General features: G+C 40.9%; 1 protein-coding gene across 1 annotated transcript in view; it reads left to right on the top strand.

The window, feature by feature from the left end:
- Positions 1 to 2064: 2064 nt before the first annotated feature.
- The window catches only part of tafa3a (TAFA chemokine like family member 3a), a 110125-nt gene continuing 86615 nt past the window's right edge, over positions 2065 to 25574 (top strand). Inside the window, exon 1 of the mRNA XM_020629399.3 lies at positions 2065 to 2513. The gene's annotated coding sequence lies outside the window, so the exon portion shown is untranslated. The remainder of the gene's footprint in view (positions 2514 to 25574) is intronic.

Below are 25574 nucleotides of genomic sequence, written 5' to 3'. Positions count from 1 at the left end.
GATGACAAGGTGGTGTAATTGCACCAAGCATGATTTTTTTAGTTAGCCAAGTAGTGTCTAAAGTGGCATGCAATACCCTCACTGAACATTCATTAATAGTATTAAATATCAGTACTTGTGCAAAAATGAAATTTAAGGCAGAATGTGTGAAATTTTCTGTATCAGTTTATGTTCAATGTGAAGCTATGAGTTAAAGTGTGCTAACATTAGCCTGCTAACACAACAACGCAGGTCAAGGGCAATTGCGGTTGCAATGTTTGTAGCTGAACTACCAGAAGTCTACTGCAAAGTGTAGTTAAACAACTAGATTAATTACAAGTAATGTACGACTCCCTGACACTGATAACAGCTTTCCTATTCACAAGTAATTAAGAAGAGATGTGAAGCAACATATCTGCTGTGGGTTTTATACCTCGGCTCGGTCAGTGAATATACCCTGATTTTTTTTCATTTTATTCAGTCCCCTAGGATTTGTATATCCTGCCCTTTGATTCTGCCCGCATGTGTTATGTGTTGTGTGTGTGTGTGTGTGTGTGTGTGTGTGTGTGTGTGTGTGTGTGTGTGTGTGTGTGTGTGTGTGTGTGTGTGTGTGTGTGTGTGTGTGTGTGTGTGTGTCTATAAAGTAGCTGTCTTTAGCTTTATGATGATAACACTCTCTCAGGGTGTCCAAAATCAATCAAATCCAAACCTAGATGCCCACCTCTCGTCTCCACAGGCTGTTTCAAAGGTTGGTATTGATTATTCCAACCATTCCTGCCTTTCAGGAGGGGCAGACGAAAGAGAATGCTTGAGAGATGGAGAGATGATAATGCAATTACTAGGGGGGGAAGGCTTTGAGGAGCGGACAGTAATGCTTGAGGAGAGCGGAAGTTAAATGTCAAAGACAAACAGATGTATTATAATAATCTGGATGAGTTGTCAGAAGCCTAAAGCATGTCATAACACACCAGTTTTTCTGAGTAAGGGAGTGTCCACAAATTATTTGTTTTATTTATTTATTTATTTTTATTTTGGTTAATAGGAAAGTTAAACTTTTTGATAGCAGCCATTTTTTATTCTTCTTTGCTCATAGTTCTACATTCTTGCATACAATTATATAAAAACGATAAAACAATGTAAAAGGGAGGGAATTTGTGAAGTAGGAAACAGTAACGACATCATGAGCGCCATGGAGTTGTGCTTTAATATATATGCAGATGATAAAGACGTTTATATTATCTGCTGTAAAGAAGCTCCACCGCACTGGGCTGTTGCTGTTTTGTTCATACATACAAGCTATAATTTTTTCAGAAATTGGCTGGACATTCACCAATTTTCAATGTTTTTTTTATTAGTATGTCTTACAGTGATATTTGGGGACTGTGGATCCAAAATAAATCTTAAAAATGAATAATTAATGACTGGAAAGTGTTCATTTTACCTTATAATTTAGCCTCATAAAAGGCTAAATGTTCATACTGAAGTTGTTGATCAATTGACAAAGATCGTAGGCTTAATAATAACCTAACCATTTGTCGGATTTCCGAATAGAATAGAAACAAAGATTAGCCATAAAGTAGCATAATGAGCTAACCACCATGAGCTTGATGCAGGATTAAAATGACCACAGTTGAAAGAGGGTGAATTTAATTTTCTATATAATAAAGAGCACCTCTACCAACCAACTTTCATGTATGAATTACATTTTCCTGCATACTCAGCTACCCAACATACCGTTAAACACTTCCTTTAAAACCATTTCATATAATAACTGGCCCTTTTGGCTTTTCTGCATCACATCTCCTCAATAGGCTATAAGTTTAGAATTGCTACAAAAACACATGTAGGCCTATACAAATAAAGCTTGGACTCACACAAATGAAATAACATTTGTAGATAGTGAGCTGTCGTCAAGAGAGCACAGCACAGTCATTCGGTTATCATTATCTAAATCTGGCTGAGATTAATGTCTGCACTCCTTCCTGTCACCACCACAGCCCCTCTACCACGTACCTCCACTGGATGGCGCTAAAACACCAGTGAAGCACCACTTGCAGCCCCCCGCAACACACACACACCGGGATGAATCCGGCTGCTCTCTCAGCCGGCGGACACCTCAAATCCATTTCTCTGACTGCATGAAGACGCTGCCAAAATCCACCGGGAAGAGGAGGATTGTGACAGAAATATCATGTTTGAGCCCAGAAACTATGAGTGAAGGTCCGGCGTGTTGTCCAGATGCTGAGGACTCTCCGACGGAGGGGAAGTTGTGAGTCAGAGGCGGAGGACCAGAAGCAACTTTTATAGACTTTCAAGTCCGCCGAGTGCAAGTAGCAAAACAGCCCCAGTTTAGACTCGTAAGACTCGGCGACTTCGCTGTGGACAGCTTTGACACAAGTGCAGTATTTTAAGGTTATGTGTTGTCGAGGGCGTCTAGAAGCGGAAAGGAAATGGCATTTCTGGCTTTGGTGGTTGACAATGGAGAATAAATGAAAGGAACCTTCCCAGGGGATTAATTGACAGCACATCGACAGGTAAGTGTCATCAATTTTGTACAGTAAATTGCTGTATTTGTGGCTTTTATGACGCCTAAAATAGCGGGAAATCATGTCATCAACCAATTAGGATACTGTGAATTTCTAAAACCTGAAATCTCACTTGTGACTGCGAAACAGCCAAGCAGCCAAACCTATGAATAAACTACCCTTATCGATTAGGACATCGATTGTTTCCAGTATGATAAATAGTTATTAGCCTATAACTTGTGAGACATCAGCAAGCTACTGGAAACTAATGACTTAAAGTGGCGTGCAGGTGTAGCTCCAGGCTGCTGGCTTCATGCTGACTACATTGAGAGATCTGTGGAGCCACTTGAAACCATCGTTGAAAGCTCCAATTAGACCCCAAATAACAAGTTTTACCCAAGAGAGATCTGCCTACACGTGTTGGGTGCACAAAGGTACTGATGGAGGTCCATTATGTGTGCAGATATGTAAAGAAACTTGAATTAGAGACTATTTGTTCATGGAAATGAGAAATGTGTGAGAGTGCGGAGTTATCATGTGATTATGGTTTCAGAAAATATACATCTGAAATCTTTTACCTGATGAAGCACATGCAATCTTTTGAATCTATCACTATCTGTCTCTGGTGTTCAGTTTTTTTGGAACCCTTAATCTCTCCCCCCCCAAAAAAAAGAAAAAAATAGTGCATAACATTTCTATATCCAAACTTAATGCACCCCTAAATATAAACATGGCTCCAACAGCCACATCAAATCTGCTCTGAAATTGGGACCTGGAGCTGAATCGCAGTGTGGGCCGTGTCCTCCATCAGCCTGATCCCCCTCAACTCTAAAATAAGAAGAAGAAGAGGAGGAGGAGGAAAGAAAAAGAAGCTCCAGTTATAAGCGGCTTGTTTGTGACTTAAGGAAAGTACAATGCTGTTATCTTGTTGGATTACACTGAGAAGACACGGATGGAGTCCCTAATGAAAATGGCTCTTGTGTGTGCTGTCAGCTGCCCTGCACTTAAACACAGACACGGACACACACACACACACACACACACACACACACACACACACACACACACACACACACACACACACTGACACTGTAGATATTTATGATTATGCTTACACACCACTGTGAATATTTCTCTTTATTTTTTCCTCTCTCCCCCTTCCCACTTTTCCTCCCTTTCTTCCTTCCCCTCCATCTCAGTCTATCTCCTCGTTCTTTCATCTGCCCTTCATCCCCTTGACAAGCCTTGTGCGGTCAGCTGTTTTTTTTCCCTCCTCCCTCAATTAGTGCTATCATCGCATTTCATCCTGCGGAATATGGGGATGGTAATAACCTTACACTCCTATTGCAGGGTGATACAATTCTGCTGTGATTAATTGAAGTCCCCTCAGAGAGTCAGAGAAGGCGTACATCTTCCCTTTCACACTCCCTGACAGCCAACCCATTATATTGTTTTATAGATCGCCGTCAGTAGCCCTTGAAGCCGCCTGCGGCCCGCTGTTGTTCTGGAGGGTTTTATTGTGCGATGTTATTGGTTGGTATTGCTGACAGGCAGAGCAAAGGCCACCGTGGGATTACTGGAGATGGGATCCCTGTGACAGTTCCAGTGGGTTTGACAGTTAATGCAGGAAACTTGGAAAATATTTGTGCACTCTGTAGGGGTTGTTGTAAAAAAAAGGGATTTTTTTTTATGATTCTAAAGGCTTTTAATAAAGTTGAGCCTGTTGCTGTAAAAACAATGCAACCGTGACCTCGGCGTACTGCACTCTGGCATGCCAGCACTTTTTCTCTTCCAAATGGTCAAATAAGGGAGCTCTGTCTTCGGCCCTTCAAAATATGAAGCTCCATGTATCACTATAGCAGCAGCTTTGAACGTGCAGGGCTCTGCAGTTGAGCTGTCTGATGTCAATATGCAACTTGTGGTTGGTTTTGTTTAAAGTAAAGGAATCAAGCTGGCAGTAACAAATGGATCTATGACTTTTAGACTCGCAACAATCATAAACACATGTTCAACTTTTTCAAATAGATCCAGTTTTGTCAGGTTTAGGTTCCAAACTAGCTCAAGTTAAGGCACTAACTAAAGTCAACATTCTTGTCACGTTCATTAGATGTACGAGATGCACTGCTTATTAGGCCTGCAAGATATTAGCAAAATATGTGATGTGCGATAACATGATTCTTATTGTAATAATAACATGATGTGCAGTAAATAAAAGAAGTGTGAACTATTGAGTTTGCAACATGTCTCTTCTGAATACTAAATCAATCCATAAAGCTTTCTTTTCTTCCTCTAAATTGGCACCAATTGATCTGAGGGGAGCTAATAGCTATCTGGAGCTTCATGTCACTGCATCAAAATAGCTTGAAAGCATGTCCATTATATACATCCAAAAGGTAAAATGTATCTATGTTAAGTGAGAAAGAATTGCATGGCGATAAAATCCGACTTTTGCAGTGTCTCGGGTACGACTGCTTACTTTCGTGATGACCATGAAATTTGAATGAATTTCACTGCCCAACTGTCAATAATGTAGCTCATGCAGATAATGTCTGTTAGATATGTTACATAACTGAGAGGTTTCCCACACTTGTGTTATTTATTTAAAATCAAGAGATTGGCACAGAAAAAGAACACAGATTTCAATATTAAGTGATTATTGTCACCAAAAAAAAGACACATGTAAAAATGTCATTCTGTATAATATGTTAGTTGATTTTTATTTTTGTTCCATTTTCCCTCTTTCGTCCAAGTTTCTGTGACCCTCTTAGCGGCCTCTGGCGACCCCGCGGGGGTTAATCAAAGATCAGTTCTCAACCTCATGGATGTAGGTCTTATACACGTTTGACCATTCCTTTGCCCCCATCTTAAGTGGACTATTGTTATTGTTATAATACTACACTGACTTCTTATGAAAGCAAAGAGCTCGAGGACGGCATCCAGAGGTACACCAGCATCATTTTCTGACACGTTGGGCCACTGATCACGCTGTCACACCTGATGAATTGGGAATGAGTTCAGAATGGGCACGCATATCCCCAGATAAGTGCTGGAACAAAAAATGTCAAACATACTGCATCTCTAACCAGAAGACCAGCAGGGGGGTTAAACATTATCTTTGCAATTTCAGTTATGTGTGTTTTCAAATCTGCCATTACACAGATGTTGCAACAAACAGCAGAGCCTGAGGAAGGCAGCGCTCAGGCTGAAGCTTGGGGAAAGTACTTGATATGCATGAGCCACCAGGTGATATTCAGAGGAAGAGAACACCGTGGATAAGAGGCTTGTCTCTAGTTTTAAGGAGCCACCCCAGGCAGTATTTGTGTTCTCCGCCGGCTTCCTGCTCGCTCTGTCAGATCAATAGGGCATGATATGAGAGTCTGGCGTGTGTTTGCAGGCATGAGACAAAACAATACACTTTAGGTTTTTTTTGCTTTCTATGTATATGTGTGTAGGCAGGGCCCTGTTGTAGTTGTATTATTAGGCTAGCCCATTGGGACTTTTCCAAATGTCTCAATGTTGCACTGATGTTTCTGCATTTTCCTCTAGAATGGGAAGGCCAAAGCTGCTTGAGATGCATGTACAGTACATGTGACAGCCTTGTGTCTTTTCAGAGAGAATGTATCGCTGCAGCATGACGAGTTAACCATAAAATCCAGGGTGTTGCATCATTTCAGAGACCCCGTATTCACCAGCAGCCCCTGCGAAAAAGGGCTTAGCCAAACAATAAAAAGTCAGCCATCTATCTACATGATTACACCTGATTTCAGCACCTTGAGATTTGCTGCTCATAGGCTAATGTGTTTAGCAAGCGCCGTTTGTTCCACCTCTCGAAGCGCCTACTGGAGCTGCTGAGGTGAATCCATCGGGTGTTTAAAGGGAAATTCAGAACTCAACCATAGTGAACGATCTGCAGCACTGTTACACTCGTGTGCAGCTCCTTCATGTACTGAGGAGGAGGAGGAGGAGGTAGTGGTGGTGGTGGGTGTGAGGAGAGCACATCCCATGTTTTATAGATGCCATTTAAAGGAGCATGCCCAAGATGGGCTGGCTGCAATGAACTGTAACCGCCGACAAAACACCAAGACAATAAACAAACAAATTGGTTTCCTGGAAGCCAGCAGTGTCCCTCTCACTTTCCCGGGGTTGATCCTTGCCGATGCGGCAAGCTGTTTTTTCCTCCGAGATTAGGCTGGGAAGCACAACTCCATCTCTTATTTATTCATGCTGATTTGCTGTGTGCTTGTTTGGTTGTGGGTGTGTATGAGTGTATGTGAGACAGAGGGAGAGGGTGCGTGTTCACAGCTGAAGTGCAGAAATCTCCCTAAAACTGGCTGCTTTTGCTGAGTGTTTATGTGAATCGTTTTTTTTCCTTCATTTTGCACGTCATGCTTGGTGTACAGAATTCAGTAGCTCTTCTTGTTCTGTTTATGCTGTGTCTGTGTTTGTGATGTCATTGAATTATACGAGTTTCCCCTGCTCTTCACTTCAGTGTACATGACCGAGACCAGCCTGCAGGGCTCCATCATGAAACGTCCAGATGACTCTGTTATAAAAACAGCTCATGTCATGCATTTAAAGGCATCCAACCAGGAATGGAGTCAACCCTTTCCTTAAACTCCTGAATTTTTTACGAGTATTTGTAAGAGGAATTTCTCCACTGTATAAATATATACAGAGTTCAAAATGGGGAGAGCGGTTGCGGCCCCTCTGATTTCAAAGTGAACGCGATGAGGTTGCTGACGAGTGGAACACTTCTATGTCCTTCATGGTTATACGTTCTTTCTGCTGAATCATCAGTACAAAAGATGAACAAAACCTTACAAAAACATTCATGTCTTTGATCGAAAAAGTCAGGGGAACAAGCTTTTGATCTGAAAAAAAAAAAAAGTAGAAAAAGATTTGAAAGAGTGTCTTGCCGCCAAGCTGAAAGCAGTGTTTCGATATTTTCTCCAGTTGAAAGTCTTTTACCACAGCCAACAGTGATGTCAAAAGTGTCCCGAAGTTCACATTCATATCACTACAGTCAGGTGAAAAGTTAAACCAGTAAAGGACAGAAAGTTCTTGAAACTTTCAAGATACATTTTAGTCTTGTCAGATCAAATCTAAAAAAAAATTTAGTCGTTTACCTTGGAACATAAAGATGTTCTTGTTTTGAGAAGTGTGATGAAAAAATCACCTTTGTTGCCATGTTTTTATTAGTTGTGGCCAGAAAATATTCTCTCAAATAAAAAATGCAATCAGATGAGAGTCATAGAAACACCCTGTTTTACATTAATTGTTACCCTCAGATTTGTCTCTTGACATCCCCCTTGACCCCAATTGTGGGGAATCCTGAGCTCAAGGTTGGGAGTGCATTCAGGTTTCAGCCCTTGTTCATTGCTTTCCTAATTCAGTCTTTTTATCCAGAATGTTTTTTTTTTTTTAGAAAGTCTTTAGACTTAAATGCCATTTTTGCAAATGACATTAAAGCTCCATGGAGACATGTTTCCAAATGACATTCAAATTGCATCCTGCAGTTGCATCTTAGTCTGGACACTCTGGCAGCTCAAGGTAACTTAATCAAGAGTGAGGGAAGTGACTCAGGGTCTTGCAGAAGAATCAACTTCTCCATTGCAAAGTCTGTCTTGTGCAAAAAGTGCGACGATAGATTTCTGCACCACACTGCAATACATGCTGCGATCTATTACAAGGGCATGACGGACCTCATATCACCCTGATTTTGCTCTAAAAAGTCTGTCATGTGCATAAGGAGTTAGTGATGTCTAGCTTGTACCACAGCAAACCATGCAGATAGTTTAAAGGGATCTGGAGACACAAATCTGAACTGATCACTTTTAAATGACACAGTAGACAGTCTGACTGGAGGAACAAATCTGATTTGCCTGCAGTCTGCACAAACTCTTTGATTCATAATATGAATGTTTGAAATGTATTCTCTAATCTTTTGAAACATATCCAACTTCATTCCCCAATTATTTAAATATGTAGAGATGATGTCATGCAAACTAACTCCCATTCGTTAAGCCCACATGGTCCTGTTAGTCCTGAAAATAGTTTGTGTTCAGTGTAAAAGCCATTTGACTCAGATCTGTAACTTCTCCAGCTGACTTTTCAAGTGCTGTGGACGCTGAGGACAATGAGGTTTGAGTGGAGAAGAGCCTCAGCAGAGCTTAGGAATCCACTCTTCCATGGAGCTGGTTTTAGGCATTAGGCTTTTTTACCAACCCCACTTTTTCTCCCTCTTTCTCTCTCTTTTTCTTCCTCCTCCAGTCAGTCGCTCTGTTCTCCCTCCTTGAGGTAGAGTCAGTCACTATTTGGCAGCTTTCACTCTCAATACTGTGCCATTGAGCTGAATTCCCATCAGCCCATTCTCCAGCACAGGAGCGAGGAACTCAATTCTCCTACCCCTTAACCATTGGCCCAGTGAAAAGGTTGGGGAATAGCAGATTTTAAGAAGCCCACTTCTGAACCTTAGGTTCTATTGGGGGTAAGGGAGCCCTGTTATTTTTGTTGCCAGTTTTTTCCCAATCCCTCTCTCTCTCTCTCTCTCTCTCTCTCTCTCTCTCTCTCTTTCTTGTTTTGCCTGAGGGTCCATAGCAGTATTTCTTCCCCCCTCTCATACTCTTTTCTCGTGTTGTTGTCAAGCTCCACCTCATGCCTGTAATCATTAGACTGCAATTTGGGCAGAAAATTGCAATTACAGGGTTTTCAAATGAGCCTGTTATTTTCCATGCTTGTCATTTCTTTGTTGAGAAAACAGCAGAACGGCTACTCTGTTGTCATTATAATTGAATGTATCGGACTTGATGAAATTGGCAATAAATGGCAGAGGTCTCTTAATTAGTTTCATTCGAAAAAAAAATTAAGGATAAAAAAAAATTAGGCAGACAATTGCCTCCTGTGGTTTTGCTTTCATGATTTTGGCCAGCCCTTCTCCTTCTGCCCTCCTCGCCGCAAACAATGGCAGGCCGGTCGAGTTTCTCCATCATCTGATCGTAGCAAATGAAGAACGGAGGACTCTTCAAAGCAGGCTGCTATCTTCAAAAGAAAATGAACCCCTGTCATTAAGTGCATTGTGCAGAAGCCAAGCGCCTGAGCCTTGATCTAATGTACAAGATGAGAATGAGAAGCAGAAATCTGGGTGTTATCTCTCCACCATGATAGAATTAGCTCAAGGGTAGCTGCAGTTCAAGCTTCTCTTTCATCCGCTCAAACGGGCGTCCTCTATCAGTCAGTCATGTGTATGATATTACTCGCACTATAAATACGCACAGAATATTTTTGCTGTTATTATTCTCGAGCAGTTTGATTGACCAGTCAGCCGTTAGTGAAACAAACTGATGAAGCACAGTAGTGTCTGTTAGGATGTACAGGCTTAATACGCCCAAGTCATATGTGTAAATACATTTATGCAAAGAAGGAACATATTGAGACTTGGTCTGTGTGACATTTTACTACAATATTTAGAATTCAAAACCACTGTGGTCACTCAAAACAAATCTGTCATTAAACCCAACTCTACAATCAACCATTTAACACACCTCGAGATTGAAGCTGAAATAAAATGATTATTCAAAAAAATCTCTTGCAATAATCAAATGTGTTTTTTTCAAACCCAGATTTGGTTTGTAATGCTTATTTATGTATATTATGTTTTTCTTATGTTATTAAGATGTTACATCAAGTTTGTATTCATTTGAATTGTTTTTGCTTTAAAGGTATATTATGTAGAATGTTGACATTAAAATATCTACATTTATTAAAAATTGACTAAACCTATGGTCAGTGTTTCCCCTACCATTATTTTATATTATTTATATTTATATTAGGGGGGGGTGGCCCCTTTTTGAATTTTTTATTTTATTTTATTGTTTAAGATTTATTTTTGGGGCTTTTTGTGCCTTTTATTGTAGAGATAGGATAGTCGGAAATCAGGGAAAGAAGTCATTTAAGGATACCTTTCCGATAGAACAGGACAGCTGTCATTAAAAGTAAGGCATAAACACCAAGATTCCTTCAAGTGTTTTTGTCGGTGTCACTCTGCCCGCACCTTCCCACCCCCCCAAAGCTGTAAACCTAGGGGAAACACTGATGTTATATAGAACTTTTTGTCGAGTACTTACATTACCTCAAATATTTCCAACAGTTATCAAAGCCGGATAAATCCCAAATTTTATCATTGTAACGGAACGTGTCTTGTTGTGGTGGCCGCCATGACAGACACAAGATGTTGATCGTTGCCAAGGAAACACTGGAATGTTACGTCAAAGACCGCTGCATAAGGAAGCGGGAGCTGCTACTGAAAGCTGCCATACTGTTGCTGTATGTGCTGCTGTGATTAAAAACGTCATTTAAATTATACTCAGATACATCATCTGTAAACATATTCTCTTCCTCAGGTCGGTTTCGCCTGTTCGTATGGACTATTACAACTCGGAGTTTGTTTTCATCAGGGGTGGGGGTGGAGTAGCAGAGAGAACTCCCATGATTCCCTCTTTTGTTATTGTTTTGATTGAGAGCCCCCTGGTGGCCAAAGAAAAGATAAAATCTTGAATAGTTTTGACTCCAACGGGTTATTATAACTCTGATTTACGTCGCTTTGGGCAGAAGCGTCGGCTGAATGAATCATTGAATTGTTCAGACAGCTCTCTTGAAAATGTGGCTCCTAAAGAGTTACTGACATAGTGAACAAAACCTGACTCATTATTTAGATTCATGGAGAAGCGTTTTGATTCATATTGATGTTAAAATGCACAGTTTGAGTCATTACCAGCTGAGGAGTGGAACAGTTATATCATGAATGTCTTTTTTCCCCCTTTTTTGTCGCACAGAAAAACCCATTTGATTGATGATCAAAATCTGCGATCCGATCTGAACCGTGGGATTTGTGATCAGTAACACTTATACAACGCTGGAATATAGACGTGTTGCCCTTATTTGCATATAGTCAAAGGTTAGGACACTGAAGCCATGGTGTCACAATGTCAGCTCACAAACATACCACTGAAATCATTTTAGCTTCTTTCAATTTGTTTATTCAACCTGTGGGTGAGCTTTCAAAGCTGAGCACACTCCAGTTTCATCCTGAGGTTGAACAAAACAGCCACCAGCCTCTCGTCTACATCTCAGAGGAATCATAACTCTAGTTTAACTCCCTAAATACAATACATGACAGCCTGCTTACAGCATTGATCTTTCCATTGATTTTATGAGGGACAATTAGGTGGGTATAGAGGTTGTAGTGAGGGGACATTTCATGTTGTAAAGAGGTCCTCCTCCTCGCGGTGTAGCTCTCTCGCTCACACCCTGCATGAGTTCATGTGAACATTTCCTAAGCTTAACGGATTCCCTTATCATTTCCCAGTCCTTCCTCGGCTGTATCTGTTCAGCACAGTGAGGATTTTCCTGTTACTGCAGCACATTTCTGATGCTCAGATTGATGTCCCTTTTTTTCAGACCAGCATCAATTTTCTGATAAAAGGCCGAATTATAAGCCTTGGGATGGAAAACAATTTTGTTCCCTCTCCCTCGCTGTTCTCTTTCGTCTTGCTTGCACTCTGTCTTTCGATCAAACACACATGATCACACACACACACACACAGACAACACACCGCGCGGAGTGACTAATTTCTCCTGGGCTTTGGACTTTGGCATGAGGGAGGGTGAGAAGGAGAAAATGAAAGACGGAGGAGAAGCGGTGGTGCACTGGCAGCTCAGAGGAAGCCACCCACATCGAAGGAGCCTGATACCAGCATCTTCTTTGTCCTCCCGTTTGTCTGTTCTGTTTCTCAAACCAGTACGAGCCCAGAGCAACCAGCATGCGTGTAGCCTCACAGGGACTGTGTCAATTTGATCATTGTTTACTCCCCAGTTTGGAGTACTGGAGACACATCACAGGCAATGTGTGCTGTGTGTTCCCATCTGCGAGGAAGATCTGAAACCTAAGTGTCATGTTTTTGCATCCAATTTGAGCCGTCTTTGATGGATTCTGTGGAGAGGAATGGCTGCCAGTCAGTAGGGCTTTGTTTACTCTGTGCAACCTGCTGACAACTGGCTGCTACACATTTCAGCTGCTGCAGAGTCACACATTCTGCCTTTGTACAATTCAGTGTAATATCCAGCAGAAAGAGGCGTATATGGCACTTGTAGTTTTACAAATACTGTTTTACAAATACTGTACAAATAATGCCCTATAGTCATTTAGAGAACTACTTTTAATTGCAGAGCCATTATAGAAAAATAACAAGTATTCATTTGAAAACCCCGTCATGAAAACTTCAAAGTACATGGAGGGTTGTGTTGAATCAGTATGTTAGCCTAGGGCGAGATATACAGTATGACTCATCATATTTCCATGTCTCACTTTTGGCAACACCTTATCACAAATATTTATAGTGGAGTAGAGTCCTGAAATCTCAAACGAACTCTGGTGCGTACCAAAGAACTGCCCTCAGGTCCACTTCAAAACGTGGTCCCAGTTCCATTCCATGTGCACCAGATTTCAGTTCGCCGTAGGTGAGAAAGCGTTCTGGACTTATCAAGGGAAGTGAACTAAAATGCAGTTCCTTGTGGTTTGAATATGGCCATCTGTAAACAATTTCAAATAGGTTTGCAAAACGTGGCTAACGTAGGCATTGCTAACAACACCAGCCTTCAGTCCTCCTTGCAGGTAAACAGGCACATGGCTGGGCTGTAGTTATACATCGCTCCAGTCGATATGTCGCTTTAACCTGACTCAGCCTACATAAAACTTTATCTCCATTTTATAAATGAAAATACTCCCAAACTGCAGTGCGATATTAGCTAACTTTTTAATGGAGCTCCAGTGGAGCAATACCTGTCTGCCTCTCTACAATCATTTATCATAGAAAAAAATAACATCATGTTTTCCAGGTCGTAGCTGCTCTTTGGTTCAGCAATGAGATGATTTGATGGGTTAACTTTATAAAAAAAAGAAGCTAAAGAACATCTGGACTCAAATCCTTTGATGAATGGCTGCAAATCTCATAAAGTTTGAAAAATAAATGTAAATCTATTTTTACACATTGCTCCTTTAATAGGATATAAGTGTTAAAAATTAAGTAGGGCATGACAGACACTTTAGGCCATTGCCAGGACATGCATGTATTTACACTGTGTCAAAATGACTATTTTACATGCATATGCATAGAATGATGTTGTCAGAATTGCCGAAGCTATTATTATGTAGCACTTAACATGCACTTACAGGATGTCACCCTACTCAACCACTGACACTGAACACCTCTCTGTCTCACGATTAGAAACATAATGGAGGTAATTCCTGCTGCCATTCCCTCCCTCTCTTTTGAACATCCCTTAACACCTCTTCCCCGGCCCCCTAATTCATTTAAACATTTAAAACAGGGATCTCAATTATTCATGTCCCCCAGCCGTCTGTGGCCGTGGCCCTGGCCTCCTGCGGCTCCCCGAGTGAGTGGAGTGCGTCCGAATGGACACAATCCCAGGCTGCTCATTAGCCGACGCCTCGGTTGACGCCAGAGGCCTAATGCACTCACGCTGTCTGCTCACTGTCCCTGCCAGTCCTGCATGTTGTCTCTCTCTCTTTCTCACAAGGAGGGAGGGAGTTTTTTTATTTTCGCAGAAATGTCTTGGCTTAAAAGGTTTAAAAAGTGGTTTCAACTCATTGACCCTGTAAAAGGAGAGAATTTGTCAGACAAGGGGTTGGATGTCAAGGAAAAGTCTGTTCATGGCAGAACCACAGAAGTCATGACCGATGTGAGTGACATCACTTTTCTCCCTTTTCACGGCCTTCTATCTCTGAACTTCTGTCCTTGTTTCGTTCCATGGAGCCTCGTCGTTTATTCTCCTTCATTCAGCTCAGCGTGTGGGTGGTACATGGTTCGCTCCTCTGCCTTTTTTCTAATTTAAAAGCAGTCTGCACCAGAAGAGGCAGTTCAAAGGGGGTCATTATTCCGAGCGAAGTTTAGTAATTAAGAATCATACAAGAAATACTGTCAGTCTAAAAAGAGAAGACAGGTTTTGCTTTTTTTTGCAGAAGATTTATTAAATGATCTGCTTTAACAACTTACCTTCATATCTGAAGTTTCAGTCAGAGAGGGAGAATGTGTGCCAGAAGAAAACCCTGCAGTTTCTTTGTTCAAGCGACTCTGTAAAGCAAAGTAATATCAACTTAGAACAATTGCTAGTAAAATTGAACAAACAGATCTTTTCTCCTGCGCTATTTTCCAAAAGACAAAAGGCACAGTCAGTCAGTCTCAGTGGCACAAAGTACAACAATCACAAAAGCTCCTTTACCAAATCGACTGCCAAGCCTCTAAACGGAAGCAGAACAACACTTACAGTTGTTACAAGCTCAATCAAACACTGTGCAGCTAAAGTTGATCAAGCAGAGCAACATGTGAAACTTACTGCTCACTGAAGGGAATGAATAAAATAAATGACATTCAGTTCTTCTCATTCTTTATTCGTATTTGCCTATATTATTGATTATTTTTAAACTCCACTGGATTGCACGGAGATTGTAGCGATCACATGCATACACTCTATGCACCCTGCAGCACAGTATATTATACATTATACAGTATACTAGCGTCCCTCCCCTCTCCCATTGGCTCAAGGTGAATTCTCCGGAGAATATTCTGCGGCGCGCTCACATCAGCTCACTGGGATTTGCAGCAGAAAAAATACCAGGGTTCTGGCAGGAGAAACTCGTGGTGAAGTCTGAACTAAAAATGTGGCTGTTCACTCGTACAGCTCCTCCGGCAAATATCAGGAGTTTTATGCAAGTGTGAAAGCCCAATAAGTTGGTCATGTTTGATTTTCCAGCAGTGCCTCAGGAACTCGTACCTTCAGTGAGGCGTGCACCAGCTTCCCTTATTTTAGTAATTCTGATTTCCTAAAGAGAAACTGGACAACAAATATGTTGTTCTATGAAAAGCATTGTTTGTGTGAGCAAGGCAGAATGCAAGTGTTTAACAGCCTCTTAAGATTAAATATTTGGAATTTGGGGCGGCTGCTGCTGCTGTTGACTTTTTGTTGTTGATACATCTCTGTGTTTGTCCAGCTCAGTCATGTTTTATTCAGCTCTTCAGTTAAAGGTTATTTAATAGCTGCAGTCAAATATTTTATTGTAGCACTTAACAGTTAGTTCATTATAGCTGATTCTGTTTGGAGGGGTTTCAAACTGAGGAAGGTGGATGCATATTCATTTTTATACATGTTGGAAAACTGGCAGAGCGACCAAGATTTACATAAGGCTCAGTGTTGCCTTTACCACCTGTGATGTAATGTTGTGCTAGGGTGCCAGTTTGTTTGTAGATTTTTGTTTACTCTTTTGGAATAGTACATACTGTAAATAGAAGCAATGCAATTAATAATAAACGTAAATCTGATTTCACTGGCTATGAGCCTGATGCGTCCTAGGCTAAATAATACCAATGCACACCGTTTTGCACTGCTAGAAAAGCATTTTAAATACTGTGAGAGGACCTCCAGGTAAACGTCAGGCAGACAACAAATCAACACCAGAAGTCACAACTAGGACCCGAACGATAGGGGATGTTTTGGGATCCGATACAATATCAATTTTAGGAAGAAAAAAGATTATTTCGATATATTGGCCGAAATCTTTCTTAGGTCTATGTTCGATCTGTAGAGATAAATAGATATAGATAAACACATGAATTATGTTAATCCCTCAAATGCAGCGAACAAAAACTTGTGGAAAAGATATATAACAAAGACGAGATGGTCACTCAACTGGAAAGTAACGGCGCATGTACATGCATCACAGCCTGACACTCTGGAGAGTGATGATGCTTGTTGTGATCCATATAGCGCCCTCTGCTGGTGAAAGAAAACTGCTAGTTTAATACAGTGAAACTCAAATGTAATGCTATTTGACAAGTGATTACATCTAGTAATATCAGCGCCTATCTGATATAAAATCAGCTGATACCGAAAGTCACTGGAAACGATAATATCAGGCGATATTATAGGCTGACCGATTAGTCGGTCGGGCTCCAGTTACAACCTCTAAAACAAAGCCATGGAAATATGACGAGCCATATCTCGCCCTCGGCTTATAAACTGAATCAACACTCCATGCACTTTTCGCAACACATTGTCACAAATATTTATAATGGATTGGAGGCTGACCAATACAGGACTCCTTGAAAGACTACACCCAACATGAAAAGTTATAAAATTTAGCTGTTAGATCAGTAGGAATGTTTTTAAATCATCGTTTGTCTTCCTGGGGCTGACCCTCCGGTCAGGAATTTATGCTGTGTTGTGCTTTTAATTCATATTTAATAGTTTTTTATCTTATTAGAACCAGAATTACTTTCACTGATTCTAACTGTATCAGCTGAGAAGTCTGAATGAATGAATGGCTCTGCTCAGAGGGATTTCTGTTTGGATTGCTAATGCTCGACCTTGATAACAAGCTGTAGAAACCAAAAAAAGGAAAAAAAAGAAAAGAAAAAGAGTCCGGTTGTTGAGTGCTTTTTTTTCTCCTGAAACACAAAGCCTGCAGAACAGCGGCCTGTCACGGATGCCTGAGTGCTGGCCTGACCACTGTATTAGAACTGTGCAAGAAATCAATTCAGGAAATATAGAGGCAATTATTTTGTCTCCCACACTCGCTGACAAAGTAGCAGCTAAGCGAGCCAAGAAGAAAATACAGAATTAAATAGAAGAAAATAAATAAGTCTCCTCTGTGTTGTTGGGGGACGCTGTGTAAAGAACATGTGGGTGATTTGAAATCCTGTATAGCTCTGCAAAGCATCTGTAATTAATGATGTTTGTAAAAGTTATTGATTTGCTTATAGTGATATCTTACGGTGCATATGGATGGAATATAGACTTAGAAAAGCTTAAAATTCAATCTCATTCTTAAAGCTAAAGCACTTATTTATTCTCTATGTCTTTTATAGGCCTCTTGTGCACAAGCAAAATACTCTGACATTGTCCAGGAGGGGTGCTTCCTCGACTGCAAACAGCCTAACCTCTAACCCATACACTGTAAATGTTAATGGACCAAGCCTGAGTGACGTCAGCCATCTGTTACTGCAGGGGGCTCCGGAGGCTCATCGGCTGCTGCCGCCATGCTTTCAGTCGACCAAACAACAGGCTGAGAGCTGGAGCGGAGGCGGGTTTTAAGCCTCTTGACAAACTGTTACATCACGCCCACCTGTCAATCATGTCAGCCACGCGCCTAACTATGGATAACACTTATCGTTTTCAAAATTGAACGTGTTTCTTTAAGCTGTAAAAACTGCTTTTTTTGCTTGTTGTGTGTATGTGTCTTCTGGTGTTCCTGGAGCCAGCCTCTAGCGGACACTTGACGAACTCTTTTGATTTTGCACTTCCGCATTGGCTTAATTTTTCAACACCGGAGGTTGCCGCCTGCTCTTTCGAGAACTGAAGCAGACTTTTTCCTTCTAGCCCTCTAAAAATAAAGTCTGTGTGAAGTCGGTTTGTGAATACTTTTCAGGACCTGAAATCGTCAGGAGCTCATGAGTAAAAGAGTCTACATCGAGCTCTGCTCTGTAGCAGGTACTCTGGGATATGAATCATGGACAGGATGTCTGTCTTAGAGTTCATCGAGTGTCATCCATGGAGGAGAAGATTGATCGTGTTTCCTTTTTCCGTCCTCAAGCCAGTGTTTTTGTTTGTACATTTAAACTCCTCATAGTTACTGATGGCTCCATTTTTAGAGGCAGCAGAGTAAATGTAAATAAATGTGGATGATTAGGGAAGACAATCAGGAAGTCAGTTGAGAACATTAAAAAAAACGTTCCCGTCTGCCTGCTAAAATACTTTAAATGAAACTAAACTCTTGCAATTGTTTCCACTGATCACTTTTTTTGATTCATGGTTTCGACTCACAGCCGTAAAATCATCCTCATTAGTATCCTTAAACAATCCGAGCGGATTCCTGATTGATTCTATATTTCATTTCTGTCATCACGTCGTGTGAGTTCTGCCGTTGCACTCCCTGGTCGGATCTCAGAATCTCATTACGTCTCTCGCGCAGCGCCGTTCACACTCTTATTTTCCCGTCAAATGAGGTGTGCAGAGATCAGCTGTAAGCCATCAGCAACAGAGGCCAAATTGGAAGGGTAATATACTCCTACTATTGCAAAGATGCACAGCTGCCATCTATGTATTAGCATTTGGGAACAACTGAAAGCTCATAATCCTGGGGATAATTAAAAAAGGGCAATCCCCCCCCCCCCCCCCCCCCCCCTGTACAGCCTATTATCTTCAAATGAGGTCTGTGAGAAGTGAAGGAGACACAGGGAGGAAAAGAGCGAGCCGATAGTTTGACATCACAGTTTGTGCAGCCAGAGCAGAATTAATGGTGTGAGACTTGACAGACAGTGATTCTGTATTAAGATATGGAAGATCTCGCCCTGAAGGCCTCATACAGGCACCACTGGGACCACACAGTTGGACACAGATTCGGACATTTGCATTACAGCAAGGGTTTTAGAGGGAATCTCCCCTCGAAGAGCAGAAAAGACTTGGCTTCAGATACAGCCCGTCCTTTCCAAAGAGCGTGCTTCTACGAATCTGACAGAACATCATCGTGACGGCTGTGACGAGGAGAATAAATCCTCATTGAAAAGGGAAGAAAATGAAGCGGTTCTGGCTCACTGCTAATGAACTGTGATATGTTGTAGAAGCTGTCACTTCCATCTGTTCACAGAAAAGGAGTGAAAAGCTGAAAGGCTGCGGGGATGGGAGACTGTATGTTTCTGGCTCATCAGTCCTCGCAGGCAGTTTGGTGTACGTGAAACGCAAAAACCACGAGATGATCTTTTCCTCAAGTATACCGTGGATAAATAAAGGTTAATACATCCAGCTCCTTAGACCCTGGCTTAACATCCTTATACAGCACAAACACCGGATAAGATGCAAACGCCTTATATTATCAAAACCGGGATACTCAAGTCCATGTAAACGCAGTCCATCATACAACAACCTCTCAGTCATGCTTTCAGATATTTTTTAATGCAAATATCATAATCCATATCACTCGCTGTGCATTTAAAAGATCTAACAGACCACCAGGAAGTCTGTACCCAAGTTTTGTGGTCAGGGTTAATTCTTAAATTACTTAATTATAATGTAAGAACTTATTAGCAGATATTGGTGTCAGCAGCACTTAAGGCTCTATCAAACACGATTGTGCAACCAAAAGCCAAAAGCCAGGCCACAAAACAACAGTTCTATTTTGGTTTTGCCCAAGAGTTCTGCCTCTTAAAAGGACGTTGTTCTTGCGACTGTAACTTTTGCTAAATGTTGCAAAGTAGTCACGATGGAGTGACGTTGGGTCTTTGTGATAAAACAACGAGTAAGGTCTTTAGCTGCTTCATTTAAAGTATCTTGAGACAACACTTGTTAGGAATTGGCGCTGTACAAATATAGATTGATTGATTGAATTGGCATTAACATACACACAGAGAAGCCTGGTTATTAATATCCCTGTATACGTGATCAATACTAATATCCCAGTTCCTGATTACTGCATCTTATTTGTGCAGGTGACTGTGATGTCCACTGTCTGCTGTGGTGGACAGCTTAGGTGACCTGGGTGTTAGGTGTCTGCTCACCACAGACTTAAATAGGTCAGCATTTCTCCCATCTAAACTTCCAATTATATTTTTCATTACTGAAAGAAAAAACTCAGCTTCTTCATTGCTTCAGAAGTAAGACACTCTCGTTGTTCGCCACCATGTTTGTTTTGTTGATACATCACTTGGCTGAGGCTGCGCCACCGCCATGCACCTTAACAGCCTCTACTTTATCTGGTCTCATGCACTACATCACTTTATTCTGTCCTTTTTATATCAGTACTCATACAGTTCTGGTTACTTTATTCCTGTTGTTTCTTATCCATCATTGCACTTCGGTCACTTTATTTATCTCATATTTACCTTACAGTTATATTGTATATATTAGTTCTGTTGTTCCATTATTCACCATGCACCTTAATAACTTATCATTTAGTATTTGCCTACTTGTACATAGTTCTGTATATATATATTTATTTCTCGTTTACTGCATATAGTTTTGTTTACATCTGGTCACTACTGCACATAGTTCTGGTTACATCTGTTTACATCTGTTAGTCCGATCACTGTCCACTTATATCTACTCTTTTATATTTTGTATTTTTAAGTTAAGTTTAAGCTTTAAGTTGTATTTAAATTGACACTTTATATTTAGGTTAAAATGTTTTGTTTACTTGCACTGTTGTTCATTTACTGCTCTGTGTGCCTTTGAATTGCCCCCCGGGGACAAATAACGTTTTTTGAATTTGAAGGTAGTCAGAAACCAGCATGAGGCGTATACATGCCACAGGATCCTGTTTGCTTTTTGGAGTTCTCCAGGTAGCAAAATCTGGTTTCTCAAAATCTGGATAAGGGCTAAATTAAAAAATACAAAAGGGCAAAATACTTTTTGATTTCATTGGTGCACATTTAAGATACGTATACTATATCATTAAAACCACATAAATATCTTCTGAGATAATCAAAATTGTTCCAACTTTTGCAGACCCCTTTGCCCATATGGGGACACTGCATGGGAACATGGGGTTTCATTCTCTTCATGTTCATATATATCTTTTAATTACAGCAACAGTAACATAACGTTCTTCAGTATTTACCTTGTGAAGCGGTGTCTGGTTCACAGTTATATTTATAATCTCCTTCATCTTCAGGGTTTTTTCTTCAAGAGAAATCTCTCTTTTTGAAGTTTTCCAGGAATATTCTGATGTGTTGATCATTTGAGTCCTTCATATTCATGCATATGTGTTTTTTACGTGTTCATTATTGGTATATATGATGTACACGTATGCATGAATATTTGTATGAATGTGTGGGAGGCCCCCCCCCGATAAACAAGAAGACATCTCAATACACAGAGAAACTTTTCAACGAAAGAAAAGCAAAAAAAAAAAAAAAGGCTAAGACGAGAAGGACTGTGTTGATGTGAATCAACAGAGATTGCCCAATAGTACACCACATCACACAAAAACTCATATTAAAGGGAATGACTACATTTTGTATTGTTTTGGAGCCAATATTTCCAATTTAAAATGGCACTCAAATCAGCACTCAATTTTCCTGTAGGCAAGGCAAGTTTATTCATGGAGCACAGTTTATAAATAGAGAAACTGAAAGTGCTGTACACAGTAAATAAACAGAGTATTAAGCTAAAAAAACATTTAAATACTATATGCCCTACCACATTGATTTATTATTGGGCTTTTTTTTCTCTTCATTCTAGAGATACGACAGTGGATAGAGTTGGAAATCAAGGAAAGAGAAAGTGGGAAATGACATGCGGGAAAGGAGCCACAGATCAGATTTGAATCCAGGCTGCCCGCTCTCGAGGACTACAGCCTCCGTACATGGGGCCCGTGCACTTAGCGCTAGGCTACAGACGCCCCAGCCCAACAACATTGATTTGACTATTTTATCATCCCTATGGGCTCTGTGTCCACCTAGCGCTTCAATTGTTTTCAATGAGTAGAGAGCGTTTGCGCTACCTTTTTTATGGGCCTGCCCTGAGAGCATCGAGTTGAAAAGCTTTAGACTTTTTAGAAAGGCGCTGTTGTCGTCACCTGCGCTCTCTACCAGAAGTACAAAATTCCCCACACTTTTTGCCGTCTACGGATTGCGTCTTTTACACATATCTTCTCTGCCTCATGTCTGCTGGGGTAAAAACGATCTCAAATAAAACACATATAGATATAGCAGACAGATAGAAACCTCTGTGTAATAATGGTTCTGAGAAAACTTAAGACAATCACAAACCACATGGATGCAGTTAAATGCAACAGTTGATGATGAAGGAGACTTTTTTTCACACCAGAACTTGTAACTCTGCCTCCATAACTTCGTCCCTTAAGGCCTTGGCTGAGCAGAGGTGTTTAAAGTGAAAAAAATCACAAGCAGAACAGAGCTTCCAAAAGTTTTCAGCCAGGAGTGAGACTGTTACGATGATTTAAGACCCCATCATCAAAGCAAAACTTGTCCATAATAACAGTTTAAACCTGTCTCAAGCTACACTATGCATGCAGCTAAATCAAATCCCCAGGCATCCAGTTTTATCCTCAATGTAGTCCAGTTTTTAAGAAATACTGCAAATAAAGCAGCTCGACAAATACCAGCCACTGGCTCGTTTATTGGAGCTCCTGAACTAAAAGTATCAGTAGTCTTGTACAGGCTCACTACAGCTGGAATTTATTGGTTTAATTAAAACCTTTATATTCTTCTATTGAATTCCCCTGTTTTTTGTTGTTGTTTAGGACCATGATGTAGGAAGCCGATGTAGCCGTACCAACCGTCCCTCTATTTTTTATTTTATTCCCTGTCACACTCTTGCTCACTTTGTAAATTCCACATATAAAGAACATAACTGTGCAACATTTACTGCCTCGAGAGCAGAAACCTCCTTTATGTCTGGCTATGTATCCATGTGTTTCTTAATGCCTTGTGTCTAATGATGAAGCATGGGAGTTTTCTTTGCAGGGACAGATAAGCAGAGTGATATTTCCTCTCGCTGCAATCTTACCTGGTTTGATGCTAAATAAAGAACTTAAGAAAACGTCCCTCTTTGAAGCTGAGCGTGACACTGACAAACACACAGGGGACGAGCTGACAGCAGAGGGGCAGACAGACTTTTTTTTTTTTTTTTCATGGCTTGTTACTCACATTGCAGTGAAGCCTGTTTAGACCTGCTGTAGGTGTGATATATACTGTTACAATGTTTTGGCTTTTTTCTAATGATTTAAACCTTTATGCTTGGCACAACATTACTTGCTACCTCACTTTATGTTGCCTGGAAACCTTTCTTATATCTCACTAGCGTCATCTTTGTCCAGAATTACGGTGTAGATGGTGCTAGAAGCCCTTCTCTGTGTGGTTTATTTGATCAGATATGCAACAATACAATCTGAAGTACAAATGATCAAGGATGAGTGAGTTAACTGTATACTGTATATCAAGCAGTTTGTCAAGAAACACCTTCAGGAGGCTTTTTTGTATACGTCTAAAAGCCATAACGTGTACAGCAAAAATGGTCAGGATTTTTGAATGTACTGTTCAGGGATATTTTGTGTCACATGAAAAGAAAAATCAGACATTGACTCACCTCAAAACCCCAAGAACTGGTGAATAGCAAAATATTAACACAGCACAACATTTTTAATGGGACTGTTTTTTATAAGACACTTTACACAGCAAATACTCACAATGAGTTATGCATTTGTCTGTTAAAATACAGCAGGGTGAGATTTTTGCTAGAAAACACGAACGACACATTTATAAGATAAGATGTTCAGCATTGTCCACAGGGGGCGCCTCAATCGAGATTCAGTTATTTATGTAGTCCAAATCTTCAAAGGTGATTGAACTTGTGTCAAGACCGTGTCAAACATACAATACATACTATTAATATTCAAGGCTTTACATCTTTACATAAGCCTTTTGAATTCTTCCTCCGTTTGTGTGTGACATCATCGACGATGTATTTTCTTTGGACTGCAAAGCCAAACAAACAAACTATACCTGTGTTATACAACACATGACTCACATATCTTTTGGCGGAGGCAGCCAAACAGCAGAAATTTGACAATGGTGTTTGTAAGGTTGTTAAGGTTTTTGTTCACACCAGTGCAGCCAGGTTCACTCAGACAGTTGGAGCCCACTGAACACAGACAGTTGGTCAGATTGTGTTGGACTTCATCTGCTCTATGACTGGTGGGCTTTTGGCTCTGAGCGTGTGCCGCCTCAGTGACCTCTGAAGTTATCCTCGGCCTTTTCTACAACACACGACAGCTGCACATGCATCACTGGGCTCCTGTTGGGTTACTGGGAACAAAAAAAAAATTAGGTTATATATATCTTTTCTTCCTTTCAAACGGTTGTCAGAGTCCTGTGTGAGCTCTTCCCTTGTGTGTGAGAATACTATATGTGCTTTTTTTTAAAATATATATATATATGGGAGTTATTTGATGTATTCTGGGTGTGCTGTAAGGTGTTCCTTTGTGTTTTATGGCTGGCGGATGGTGTTGCACAGGAGCAGATGTGGCATTTAAATGGCCTTCTTTTTGGGAAGCAGGTGGCTGAGTGTGATAGATCATAGATGTCATCTCTGGCTCTGCTTTGTTCTGTATTAGCACCAGCCGAATGAATTCCTGTCTGCGGTGCTTCAGTGACGCCCCTGTGCAGGTACAAGGACATATAGAGACACACATATGCGTGCACACATAAACGTCCTCCTCTAAATGCATGGATTCATTTCTGTGTGCATGTTCAGGGTTTCCCGAAGCCGCACACACTTGCAGGGAAGAGCAGAGCGGCTATGATAAAGGAGCATTTTCCAGCCCTGAAATCCCACAGCGGCCCAGTGTCAGACCTTTCCTCCTCTCTAACGACCTGTAAAAGTCCAGCAGCACAAAGAGCCAACAGTATAATGCAGTCTGATGTGGAAAATGTTTTAGCTACACGCACGCCATGCTAACACGTGATTTCTAGCTCCTGTAGCCAATGGAAATCTCCAAGTCTGATGGAAGAAGTTTCAGGAGACTCTGAAGGTTAGCGCAAAAGTTCAGAAACGGATGACAAACCTGCCTCCTGGTGTGATGTACATAATTCCAACTCCTAGACCCCACAGCATCCGTGTGTGTACAAATTCTGAAGCGTGGGCAGCCGGATTGATGGGTTCATGATAATAATAAAGAGAACAACACATAAACAATAGTTTACTTTGCCATCAGATTTGTGCCTTTCTGAGGTTGATTTGCTGCTTTTTAATTTTGATAAAATACTGATGGGACATAGGATCAGGAATCTCTACATGGTGTTTTCTTGGGGAGAGCTCTATGCATTCCTGTGTCTGACTTTCTGCCCCGGTCGATCTCTGGTCATCTTGACACGCTCTGGAAGCACCTCAGTAGAATAAAGACTCGGCACTTATTTGTAGCAGAGCAGATCTAAGTGGCTCTTCTGGGATGCGCTTGATTGTGTGGCCAGTATACACATTTCC

Source organism: Labrus bergylta, chromosome 5 (genome assembly GCF_963930695.1).
Source record: "Labrus bergylta chromosome 5, fLabBer1.1, whole genome shotgun sequence".
Classification (NCBI taxonomy): Eukaryota; Metazoa; Chordata; class Actinopteri; order Labriformes; family Labridae; genus Labrus; species Labrus bergylta.
This window is presented reverse-complemented; position numbering and strand designations above follow the sequence as displayed.